Raw genomic sequence first — 12,689 nt, forward strand, 5'->3', positions numbered from 1 at the left:
AGCAGCCCCTGAAAATTTTGGGGGGGTTCGTCAAGGGGGGGCCGAGAAAAAAGGGGGGTCCCAAAACGCGTTTTTCCCATGTTAATTTCCATAGGGCGGTTGGCCTCACTTTTAGCCCGAACGGCTGAATGGATTTGCACGAAACTTGGCAAAATTGTAGGGACTGGTAGCCCGATGTGCCTTTTGTAGGTCTCAATATATGTGCTCCAGTGGATTTTGAGAAATTAACGTTTAAAAAAAGATATATATCTGTAACAGCGGACTGGGCAGCGGCCCAGGACGCGTACTTTTCGCGCAACGGAGCTTTGTGAAGCGAAGCTGATTGGTTCTCCGGCGTCTGTAAACATTCCAAACAGTCCGTAGCGGCCGCCATCTTGTCTCTCGGTAGGATCGAGAGACAAGAGGAGGTCAAAACAAAGGGGGAAATAACTATAAGGGGGCATAGTAGATCCTCGCTGACCCCCTAGGTTTGATGTGGAGGTTTTAAAAGGGCCCCGCGGGGCAAAAAAAAAAAATAATAATAATAATCGAACGGCTGAATGGATTTGCACGAAACTTGGCAAAATATTAGGGACTGGTAGCCCGATGTGCCTTTGCTAGGTCTCAATATATGTGCTCCAGTGGATTTTGAGAAATTAACGTTCAAAAAAAGATATATATCTGTAACAGCGCTCCGCTTCGCGTAACGGAGGTTTGCGAAGCTGATTGGTCATTCTGTCACTGGGCTATAGTTGGGCTACATCTGGCTGATATTTGGGCTACATTTGTTTTTTTGTGTGTCTGGCGGCCATCTTTGGGCTACATTGGGCTACATTGGGCTACATTTGGGCTCCAACATATATATAGGCCAATGTAGCCCAATATATATTTTTCAAAGTTAATTTTCGTAAAAACCACTGGAGCATATATCTTGAGACATAGCAAAGGCACATCGGGCTACCAGTCCCTACAATTTTGCCAAGTTTCGTGGAAATCCATTCAGCCGTTCGAGCTAAAAGTGAGTCCAACCGCCCTATGGAAATGAAGGAAATGAATGGGTAATTTGTAATTAGCAAATAGCTCATCGCAAACTAGGAATGGTAAAGAATCGCTATTTATTCCTTAAAGTTCGCTATTTAGGAAATGCAAAAAACTTTGATGATACATATGGCGGTTCATCTCTAACAAGATAAGAAGCATAGGGATACATTTATGATGACTGGCGCATCACCAGGGATGTGTTAGTCATTCTGTGCCGCTGTTCCGTCACCTATGGTGTGCTGCATTTACAATGCGGCGCATCATGGGGCAAAAACAGCACAGATGCGTGATGTATCTGTGCCGTAAAGGTGGCGCATTGCTGGAGTTGTATCGCAAGTGTGATGAAGCTCCAGCAAGGGTCGGGGGTGCCCCTGTCGCAGGGTTTCTGTTCTCACACAGAACTGTGGACAGAGGATTGGAACCTTGGCGAATTAGGGTGTCCCAAAACTCACGTTAGTAATCAAAAACTCCTTAGCAAGCTAGGTACAGTGTCACATTGGATATAACAAACTCTCAATGTTTAGACAATCCAGAATATGAACTTATAGTACCTCAGGATACGTGGAACTCATGAACAGTCGGTCGTTATATATTTCTTAGAAACCAGAACATGGAGTTAAGAAGAACACATGTGTATTTGAAATGTTTATTTACTAATGCCGTCTTCACAGGCGTAGTATCTTAGATAATACAAGTACACATATTATCAGTAGCAAAATTACCAGCATAGTTACTAGTACATAAAAAGCGAATGGTGATAGTATGTTAACATGCTGTAAATGAATAAGAGTTAGCAACACTTATAAGCAGCCGCGGGCCGTGGAGGGAGTTACGGTGGGGCAGGGAGGCGGGGAGGGGGAGGGGCAAGGTAGAGAGGGCTCCACCCTGCTTCTCCCCCTCCCCGCCTCCCTGCCTCACCGTAACTCCCTCCACGGCCCGCGGCTGCTTATATCTCACCCTCCCTAATACACATATTATAATATTTGCTAAGAAGGTCTCTTTGTGTTGGTTTAGGGCGTGCCCATACTTTAGTGTCTTAGATTTGAAGGAATCACATCAGCATACACCAGCTCTCTCTTCATGTGAGCCGCATCAACTGTTGTGTATGTGTGTTCGGCAAAGCAATATAAAACCCGCCTCATGCCCAGAATTGGCAGAAGTTGCACTTATGTTATGAGTATGAAGTCGTGGAGATCAGACCTCATAACAATTCTGTATCGTGTTGTTCTTGAAACTTTAGCACTCGCTGTACAGATATAGTTTAACAAGCAAAGCAGATAGTAGAGCAATAACATATTATTCTCATGTAAACCACGATGAACTACTAGGTGGAAAGCTAAAGCAACAACTAAGTGTCGTGTGCAGAAGTTGCAAAAAAGGAAAAATGGCGTTTAAACCGGTAATGAGCCCATGCTAACTTAACATGGTGTAAAGATATCCAGGACCTAGATGACACCTCCCCATGATCCGGAAACGAACTGAATAAGATAATAGAAGTGCCATCTCATGAGAGCAGATTGCAAGTTTATATGTGGACGGTCCGCAAGGTAAAGCATTAAAAACTAGGAAAATTTAATGCTAAAGAAAAATAAAACAGCCAAGTACTTTATCGAGTCTTAAGCCAATAGGCAAGGTAAATAATAAAAACTTGACAAATAAGTCAATGAATTGTCAATGAAATGCTAGTACTCAGCATATCAAACATGAAAAAGGTCTATGACATAACTGTGTATGCAAAATAAGCTGCAACAGCCTCCAATAGGAAGTCACCGTCTTCATCCGAAAACAGTTCAGCCATCCAATTTAAAAGCGGAAAAGAACATACGTGCTCTCCCAGCACCGGATCCTCTATCACCATCAGAGGACAGCTCGGTGGGTTTTCAAGAAAGCTCTGTTCCAAGAAAGACTGTGCTGCCGCCAGTAAATTCCAGGGACCAAGTAGTCCATGCATCAATGCCACAGCCATAATCCTTTCGCCAGGACAAACCAACTCGTGAGTAATGATAGGAGTCATCAGCTGATTAAAGTCGACGTCAGGAGAAACCAGTCCGCAGAGACACAAATCAATGGCCCAATCGAAATCACAGGTCAGGCAGTGAAATACAGGCTGGACACAGATGAAGTAGGAGAATCGAAAAGATAATCCATATGCCGTGCTTAATATCGCCAACGGCATTGTGCCATAATATTCTAGCATGCGATTGCGGAACAGTGTCAGCAGCTGCAGGGTGGGAGGTTGCATAGGAGGGACATCCATATTTAAAAATGTAAAAAAGCACAAGAGCGTCCGCTGGTAATGCAAGTAAAAATGCCAATCCACGAACCAGAGTGGAGAAAATAGAATGAAAGGAAGCAGGGATGAGTCCAAAGATTTTCTCAAATGAAGTCACGAGACCACTGGTAACAACTTTAAAAAAGTGCGCCAGGGACTTTGCGGAGGATGCGTTAAAGATAGTCGGAACCATCTTGCTGAATTTGAAAGGCAAATCTGAATTGAAAAGTGTGTGCACCTCTGTACGGGTGTTCGCTATGTGAAGCACGAAAGTTTCACGGGCCGAACTCAAGGCCACCTCTCTCTGAGACAAAAGAGCTCTTATTCTTGCCATGCCGTTGAAATCTGTCCCAAGGTTGGTATTTGTGGCCAGATTGAAAACTCCCTATGTTCATGTGTGGGAGGAAATAGAACATTTCTGCAGCAAATAACCCGTTCACTTACTGTTACGATAAAAGGAATACTTTTAATTAACTCAGAACAATCTTCATTATTGAGCATCAAATAACTACCATTTTCCAACAACTTGAACGTGGGGATGATAGCAGGAACTGGCGTGCCTTGCAACACGCAAGCCATATTTGGTCGGTGTTTGTTGCATGAACCGTGTAACTGTATGTGCCTACACATTAGTGAATGATCTGGCGTCTCAGTGCATTCCTCTCCATTCAGATAAACTTCTTGATCATCTTTGAAACATCTGTATGTGTATGGAAGCGACCAGACCTCATGAAGAAAAGCACTACCTAAAGGTTCATAACGACCTATTGGTATATATTTCATACAATTTGAAAACTTATATAAAGCAAAAGGCAGCGTTATTAAACCGTGGATAAGGCACGTTGCCAAAAAACCCGCAATCCTCTGCTGATGATGTCACTGAGCATGTCATGAATGATGTAATATGTGACATCATCAGCAGTGGATTACGGGTAATAGTATCTCTAGTTTACTCCCCTATAGCTGTCTTTCTTTTAACATAAGTGTCTGTTTCCTTCCCTTATACTTACTGTTTTTGGTTCGCTTTCGGTTCGCGTACCGGCGAGCGAACTGGGAAGCGAACTAAGAGAAATAGAGGTTGGCACAGTTCCAAATATTGTACCAATTTTTTAATAACGGGGAGGTAGTTCTGAAAAGAACTTTTTTTTTAATTGTTTTTGTTGTTTTATATTTTTTTTATTATTTTTCGGAACATTTTTTTACTGTTTTTGAATTTTTCTGAACAGTTTTATATTCTTTTGGGTTTTTCTTGGAGGGGGCAATGAAAACGATTCATTGTAAAGGGCTCAACAGGAGCAACAAAACAAAAAAAGAAGTATTTATTATTTTGGGCGTTTCGGACAAACTTGCATATGATAGTCAATAGCTCTGTTGATCAGAGTGATGCTTCTTTCTCCGTAGCAAATGAATCCATCGCAAAATACGCAGATGTGTTTTACTTCACCAAATCTCATTTGTATATTTGGCACCATCTCCCTGCCCTCTGGTCCCGTTACTTCCGGTACAACAGATCTTCTGGCCATAATAGGGAGATTATCTAGGTCGTTCCGAAACTGTGCAGCACTGTAGTTGTTAGGATGCCACCTAGTCATATGGCGATGCATTGTGTAGTTTCCGAAACTGTATTTTTTCTCGGTTCCTCTGGACAGTCTATCTTGACATATAAGGCAAGTTACGTATCTTGCATTTACTTTTTTCTGACCTTTGGGAATTTTAAAAAATTGCCAAATGAAGTTTTCTTTCCGGTGAGACGTCCTGGGCTGCTCAGGCAAAAACTGCCTCTCTTCGTGCTCGTCGTCCTGTTCCTCTTCTTCGTCTTCTTGTTGAATTATAACTTGAGCAGGTGGTCCACTCTTCCTTGGATGTGGTGGAGGTGGTGGGGAAGCACCAGCTGAAGCTACTAAAGAAGCCATTGCTCAGTGATCACAAAGGGTCTTTCTCTCACAATGATGAAAGTCAGAGTGAGGAAAGAAGGAGGGATTTTCATCATTTGGGAAAAACAAGAGTTCTCAACCAATCAAAAGGGTTCATTTTAGATTATATGACCTAGTCTTACATCATTAGGAAACCAAAAGTGAAATGAACCAATGAAAAGTGTTATTACCAAGTCACATGACTTGCTGTGTTTACGTTAAGCGCTTTGCAGGGCCTCCAAGTTTGCTTCCAGAAACCTGCGCTTTGCGACTCGCTTCGCGTACCAGTTCGCTAACGTAGCACGTCATATGACGTATCACGCGAGAACGTGAAACGTCATGCGGACGGGAGGCGTCACGATGTTGTTTTCTAACGCGGCACTTGCGGTAAAGAAACGTTTACCGGCTCGCGGTCTATTTCGCGGCATCAAGGTCAGCTAACGGGAAGCTTCCCGATTCGCGAAGCGGGAACGAAGAAAAAAAAATATTTAAAAAAAAAATTATTCATAAACATATAAAATATATTTTTGGATTTAAAGAAGAATACATTTTACAGCTACAGATATTAGCTGTTAAAAAACCAATGAAATTCACAGAAAAAACCATAGGTTATAGACCATATATAGTTAGGAATTAGCATTTACAAAACCTTGAAAATTCACTGAAAAAACCATAGGTTATAGACCATATATAGTTAGGAATTAGCATTTAGAAAACCTTATTTTACTCATACAAAACCATTGAAATTCCATATATAGTTAGTTGCACTAACTATATATCGCGCACCCGCAATCCACTGCTGATCATGTCACATATTACATCATTCATGACATGGTCAGTGACATCACTGATGACATCACTGATGACATCTCAAATGACATCACTGATGACATCACTGATGACATCTCATTTGACATCATTCTTGTGCTAATACGATAAACCTCTTCAGACTCTGATATAACCTTAGATACACTCAGTGTATACAGACACTCACACACTGCCACTCATCCATGGAGTTACTCACACACCCAGTCAGTCATGCAAAGAAACAATCTCACCTCCATTTCTTGAACTATACAGTTAAACACACCTTACTTATTGAAACATATACTAACACATATTTACTCTCTTATACAATCCCTGATACAAGTTCACAATGATCGATACAACCACTCACTCATTCAGTGGCTCTCATGCACAGTTATTTATATATGCCAACTCTCAAATGTACTGTGTGTTACATATGTACTTACTATGACATGTAGCATTGAGATATCCATTCACTCATCAATACACTCATGCACACAGTCAACTGCCTATGTAGCTGTTTCCACATGCACTCTTGAACTCATACACCTAGTGAATAAACTGCTCACACATCTATGCATAGAGTCACACACCTTCCAGCCACCCCCACACAAACTCAATCTCCCATAGAAATACTTGGGCAACCAATTAATAACACATATAGCCTCTCGTATAGCTAATGATCAACACATGCAGCAGTTTACAGAACAACAGACATAATGATGCACAAATTAAGACAGTTTAGTCACTAACCCATGCATTCAGTGAGACACATTTAATCACTCACTCATACAGTCAGTCACGCACCTACTAAATCCTTCATCCAGACACTTATACATCCACTCATTCTTCAATATGTAAGACATATTTTAACTTTACAGAAACATACAGTCACTGGATGTAGTCATCAGTGATGTCATCAGTGATGTCATTTGAGATGTCATCAGTGATGTCATCAGTGATGTCACTGACCATGTCATGAATGATGTAATATGTGACATGATCAGCAGTGGATTGCGGGTGCGCGATATATAGTTAGTGCAACTAACTATATATGGAATTTCAATGGTTTTGTGTGAGTAAAATAAGGTTTTCTAAATGCTAATTCCTAACTATATATGGTCTATAACCTATGGTTTTTCAGTGAATTTTCAAGGTTTTGTAAATGCTAATTCCTAACTATATATGGTCTATAACCTATGGTTTTTTCTGTGAATATATATATATATATATTCACTGAAAAAACCATAGGTTTCACACATGTTATAGTTAGCTGGACATTTCACTCATACAAAACCATTGAAATTCCCCCGTTATAGTTAATCCAGCTAACTATAACTCGCGCGCCCGCAATGCACTGCTGATGACGTCACAAGTCAAAGTCAAAGTCAAATTTTTTTATTGTTTGGGTACTCAACTGAGGACCACAATTTATAAAACGACAATTTTCTGTACAAGTCAATATAGTAACAAAAAAGGTTTTAGAAATGTATAAAAATTATGACAAACAAATTCATTGGGTGGGTGTTTACATGCAAGTACCAGATCTTTTGTAGTAACTATTTTGCAATTGCGATATATAGGGTCTAGATATCTTGACCGTGCTGTTACTACGTTTGCAGATGGACATATGAATAAAAGGTGCTCTATGGTCTGGTTTCCCCCATGACAGAGGGAACATAACGGGGATCTGCCTGGAGACCACCTACAGGTAAAAGTTGACACTGGCAAAATGCCCAAACGCAACATTACGATTGCTCTCCTAGCACCATGCGTGAGAGAATACCCCAAGTATGGCTGTTCTTGCTTGTATTCCAATGATTCGATGTAAGGTTTGTACAATGATAATTTACTGCAGTGAGAAAAATCAAGATCAAAACTCAGTTTGGGGGTAAAACATTTTAGAAAAAGTTTGAGTTGAGAAGGTGTCCAAGTCAACAAAAGTTCAGAATTAATATTAGCCAACTGAAATGCCACTGTCATGTTTCTACGAAATACTGAGTATGAAGCATTTTGATCAAAAGACTCAAACTTTAATAAAAATCGTAATGAACCTTCTTTGGCATGAAGGATGTTATAAGCCCACCTAATTATATTAGCTACTGCTGTTGCGTATGTGCTAGTGATCGAAAATTCAAGTCTTAGCGCTTGCACCGGTGTTGCTGTTGAAACTTTCAAGATTTTCTTTAATATTTTTCCTTCTATTTGATCCATGTAGGACCACTGTTTTATAGCAATGTGTTCAGTGGCATACGATAAAACAGGAGGTATCTTTGCTCTGTACACCCTTAGTAATGTGGAAAAGTGCCTGTTCCCTGTAGTAGAATACAGTCTCAAGAGAGCCCCAGCGTGTAATTTAGATTTAATTTTTAGATGATTAATTTGTTTAAGATTTTTCAGGTTCTTTGAGAAGATCCTACCTAAGTATGTATATTCCTCGATCTCTTCTATGTGCTCAGCGCCCAACTTCCAGCAGTACTTTACTCTCTTTTTCTTAACGGTAAATGCAACCACTTTTGTTTTATTTAGGTTGGGAAGTAGAAAGTTATCTTTTGAGTATTTGTATATGCTGTCGAGAAGACTTTGTAGTCCAAAGGGCGTTAAATCCAACATATATGCTTTGTGTAGCGATCCTTGGAGGCAAGCTGGAGCCTTGTTGCAGGTGAGATGGAAGATCACTAAGGTACAGAGAAAATAAAATCGGTGCTAAAAGGCATCCTTGTTTGAGGCCGTTGAACGTACTAATTATGTTGGTCAAGCCTTTTTCACTCCCCATCTGAACTTGGCACCATGTTTTCCTGTGGAGATTGACAACAACCCGTAATAATTGTTCGGGGATAGCCAACCTCCTCAATTTGTTCCACAGAGTCGGTCTATCAACTCGGTCAAAAGCGGTAGAGTAATCGATGAAGGCTGCGTATATTGATTGTGATCTCCCTACTGTGTATTTATCTAGTATGGATTGAAGAGTTGCAATATTATCTATGACGGAATGGTTGGGTCGAAATCCTGCTTGAAACATTGGTATAAGACCCTGCGAGAATGCCCATGATTTTAATCGGTCTAATACTTCTGCCGCGAAAATTTTCCCAGACGCGTCCATCAATGATATTTGCCGGTAGTTACTGGCTGTATTTCTGTTCCCCTTTTTGAATATCGGAATAATTGTACTACCCAGCCAGGATTTCGGTATTACTCCGGTTTCGATGATGTAATTAAAAAGTGGAGAGAGCAGCAGGCTCCACTCCTTGGGGTCAATTTGGAGGACCTTGATGGGAATTTGGTCGGGGCCTGAAGCAGCAGTGCTTCTCGCTTTTCTGATGTGAAGTGCAATGGAATTTGGCGAGATCTTAGTAATTTTTGTATTGTTCCTTTCCGTAGTGGAATCAAAGTCCTTCCCTGCAAGGTCAGATGGATTTGATTTATATAAATCATGGAGATATATTTCCCAGTCCTTTGGTGAGACTGGAATAGCATCAAGTTTTTTTTTACATCCAGTCATTTTAGCAATTAAAGACCAGTATTTTCGTTGATTGTGGTCTTTAGCGGCTATTTGTAAGTCTACCCAGTTACGATCATGCAGTATTTTTTTGTGCTTGTTTTTCTCTCTTCGTATTTGGTTTTTGAGTTTATTAATTTCTGCCTTTGTTATTATTGAGAAATTCAAATGTTGTGCACGAATGAGTCTATTGAGTTTTTTTGCAACAGGAGAGTTGCGATTTTTATTTTTGTTGATAGTTATACTTTTTCCGTAACTGGCCTGCTGCGATTTATTTAAAAGGACGTTCCTAAGGTTTTTGATGATGTATTCAAAATTTATAATAGGATCATCTGAGTGAGTAATAGTTAATAGTTGAGTGTGAGCGACCAGTGTAGTGATATTGTCCAAAGTAGAGGAGTTCCAAAAGATCCGCCTCTGTCTAATATTAGCTTCAGTTGTGGATTTATTTAATATTGGTTGTTTAGTGAGAGAGGTATATGCCATCCATGAAGTAGTTAAATGTAAAAGGGCATGGTCGCTTTCCTCTGTAAAGTAGATTTTCAGGTGCATAACTGATTCCTTTATGTCCATCCCACAGATTAGGTAATCGAGAATTGAAGAAGTTCCATTTCCCCGTCTGGTTTGTGATGCCGGTATGTCACCTTCCGTATTACCATTAAGTATTGTCCCATTTATACTTGGTAGTAAAGATAATAGTGACCGACCTCTTTTATCAGATGTATTACCTTTGGGAAATTTTGGGAAGGACATTTCCAAGGATTCTTCTTTAGCTGAATTAGCCCATTTTCCGATCTCGCTATTTGAAATTTTACCATTCAGGTCACCCATTATTAGAAATGACATTTGGGTACGATCATCAAGGATGTGACTGATTGTTTCCATTATCTCATTAAATAGGACATCGTGATTGTTCCCTGGTGGGGCATATATATTAAAAAGCAATATTGCTTTGCGGGAACCTGTGGGTAGTGATCTCAGTACCACCTTAATACACTGCAGGTTTTCAGACTTGGTCTCAATATTTTCTTGAAACCATAGATATTCTTCACTTAGGAGAATTGCCAGTCCGCCCTTTGCGTGGCCGCGATTAGATTTCTTTGCTGGGATGTCATAAACGTAGTATCCTATCTGGCAGAAGGTTGTTGTTGTCCAAGTTTCCTGAAGGGCTAGGATATCAGGATGATCCTTTATGGCATCGGTCATTTTGTTCGTAGTTTTCCCGGCCATATTCCATGATGTGATGCTCAAACCATTACTAAACAGAATATTGTTGATGGTTAATTATTTTATTACTGTTTAGTGTCTCCGATATCCAAGCCCAAGATATTGATGGTTTTTCGACAGCGCTACCTTCTGAGTCTAGACTCCATACTGTCCTTTCTCCTTTGTTCACTTGGATTTTTAAAGTGTCAATACTCATGACATATGGAACTGGCTCTTCCCAATTTGTAAAGGAATTAATCTGACATTTGCTTAGTGAAACGTTGTTAAGCAATCCGTTAAATCCTTTATTATGTTTGATATTCCTAGGGTCTGATCTTGCAATTACATCATAGCCATTTTTGTGTAGTGTTTCTTTCTCACTAAGAATTATCCCTGGAAGTACTGGTGACCAGAATAATACCAATGCTAATTTGTTATTTTCTTTTTTCGGAAAAGTCACTAAATCTAGTTACTTGTGAGCGAATGTAGAGAAGGTATTTGTTGAAGAAGATTAACCATTCTTCCTCGATTAAGTGGCACGTTGTCAATGGGGAAGAGTTCTTCAATTATAAGATACTTTGATGTTGTTCCTTCCCCAGGTGTAGATTTGCTAATTTCTTTTTCTCTTATTCCATTGATTGTCGGCCCAATTTTACTGAATGTTGTGACCGGTAAATATACATCTGCTTTTGGGTTTAAAGGTTTCGCGATCAATATAGTTTGATTAATTGAAGGTACCTCTGGTTTTATAGCGTTAGAGTTTATGATAGCTTTTTTTTCCTCGGCAGTTATTTTCGGAGTTGTTTGTTTTTGGAATTTGAGTTTGCGCACCTTTTTTTTATGAATTCTTCTTATTGGCTTTCTTTTCCTTTTATTCCCCTTTGTACTTTTACTTCCATCTGTTTCTATGGTCTCATCCTTGGGATCATTTTCTAGGTCATTTTGAGTGGTGATTGTATGGGCATCAACAGCATGATTGAGTTGGTGTGAAACCGATTTGTGTGTAGATTTCGAGAAAATAGGGTACTGCGTGGTGTTATTTTTGGGATCTTCTTTGAAAATTTTCTTAAGTGAGTAAGTTATAGCTGATATATTATTCCTTTTTGATTCCTTTATTTTTGTATCCAGTTTTACATCTTTAGGGGCCCGATGTAGGTAAATCCCATTTACCGATTTTGAAATACCGAATCTTACCGATTCGGTATTTTAAAATCGGTAAATGGGATGTAGGTCCCAACATCTGGATTCGTTACCGAATCCTTAACAATTCTTTAATTACCGATTTGGTAAATACCGAATCGGTAATGCCCATTCTTTCCTATGGGCATTGAAGCCCATAGGAATGATTAGGCATTACCGATTCGGTATTTACCGAATCGGTAATTAAAGAATTCACAAGGGTGCAGGGGGTGTCACTTTGACACCCTCTAGCACCCCCAAAACGGCCATGTGTGCAATGTGGCACACAGACATGCCCTAAGGGCACGTCTGTCTGTCACATGGCACATGTGTACATGCACAGATGTGCATGTACACAGGAATCGTTTTTTTACCATGGATTTGTATTCCATGGTAAAATACCGATTCTGTAAGCCATGTGCTGATGGAACATAGGCTACCTACATTTCATTTTCGGTAATTTTACCGAATCGTTATCATTACCGAATCGGTAAATATTACCGACTCGGTAAATTTACCGATTCGGTAATGATAACGAATCGGTAAAATTACCGAAAATGTGCCCCTACATCTCCATAGCCCTTTACCGATCGGAAACGGCCGAAAATCGGTATTTTCGGCCGATTCCGATCGGTAAAGGGCTACCTACATCGGGCCCTAGATGTTTGTGTGCTTTTATCATGTATTTTAGGGAACTGTATATTTGTAGTACAGTTAGCTAATTGGCCATCCTGATTTAGCATTTTGTCGCATTCTTGTTGTTTTTTTGTTGCATTTGATAAGTCTTTTTTCC

This window comes from Lissotriton helveticus, chromosome 8, assembly GCF_964261635.1.
Source record: "Lissotriton helveticus chromosome 8, aLisHel1.1, whole genome shotgun sequence".
NCBI lineage: Eukaryota > Metazoa > Chordata > Amphibia > Caudata > Salamandridae > Lissotriton > Lissotriton helveticus.